This window comes from Seriola lalandi, unplaced genomic scaffold, assembly GCF_002814215.2.
Source record: "Seriola lalandi dorsalis isolate HSWRI2012SDOR001 ecotype SW California unplaced genomic scaffold, Sedor1 jcf7180002054687, whole genome shotgun sequence".
In the NCBI taxonomy this organism is placed as follows: domain Eukaryota; kingdom Metazoa; phylum Chordata; class Actinopteri; order Carangiformes; family Carangidae; genus Seriola; species Seriola lalandi.
In genome coordinates this window covers 1,056,977-1,058,323 of record NW_019525240.1, presented here as the reverse complement: position 1 = coordinate 1,058,323, position 1,347 = coordinate 1,056,977, and positions in this window count along the sequence as shown.

Genomic DNA, 1,347 nt, shown 5'->3' with positions numbered 1-1,347 from the left:
CACACACACACACACACACACAGCCGCAGCCCACCCCGGCCCCCGGAGGGTAGCATAGCAGCTAATCTGTCAGTCCTCTCTGCAGGACTTCTCCTTTATTATGAGATAGACTTTTACAAGAATACCGTCATCATATGTGGGACTCACCTCGCAGGTGAAGTGACACATTCTCACACAGCAGTGTCAGTCACTAACTGGCTCCTCATTTATCACTGACATCCAGACATTTCTATCACACAGCAAGAACCTGCAGCAGAATCTACTGGAGCTCTGATGATATCAGTGAACATTTCAGTCAGGTTCTCATTTTTTATATCATGAGCATATGTAACACTAAATTTAAACAGAGGCAGTTACACCTGCCCAACTGCACTAAGACCTCACTAAAATCAGAGAGATTATCATGTTATTAAGTCGCTTTCATGATCACGTGGTTTGTGTTTCTGTGTTATAGTGAGATATTTCATTGTATTAAGTCTATACTTAAATTGGTTGGACACAACATTCGAATAATGTGTCAGTATAACAGACTTTAATTTGGTTATATAAACTACAGCCTCCAAAACAGCTGTCAAATCAACACCTCTCTGAAAAGTGTTTCCTTCATAATAATAATAATAACTTTTATTTACATAGTACTTATCATAACCAGAGATTACAAAGTGCTTCACAAGTTTAAAATAACAAAACAAGCAACAAACTTAAACAAACAACCTCTCTGCTTAAAACATGTCACTTATATTAAATATTAAAATCTAATGTTGTAATGATAAGAAATGAAGTTTCTTACTTTGCTTTCATCAAATACAAATTGTGTCATTTCCTCAGTGAGTTCCTTCTGTGAGAACATCTTCCTCATTCTTCTTTGATTCACGTAACCGATACTGAAACTGCATAATTGCACTGCAATTAGTAGAATAGTAGAGGTCTTAACAAGCTGATGAGTTGCAGAGACTGATTCCCTTTTGCGTCAGTATTTCACATATGTTCAGTCCCATCACTGCCTGTGTCGTACAGAGGTCAGATCTCTGTGAGAACTGACAGAGGCACCAGAGGAAATCACCAAACTCCACTCAGCTCTGTGAGTAAAACTTCAGTCGCTCACCTCATCAAACCTTTAACAAGACGCACTAGGAATCACAATTTCAATGTCCTGAATGTGACAAAATCATAACCTGCTGAAAGAACCAGCCTTTAATGTGATGGAGACAAAGGCACAGCCGGTGTGGGGATATAAAAATATGACAAATGTAAATCACAGTGAAGGGGCGACTTTAGTTTTAAATACAGAGGGGCCAGCCTACAGACCTCAGTCTCAACTGGTTGCTGTGAAAGCTGAACCCCCCC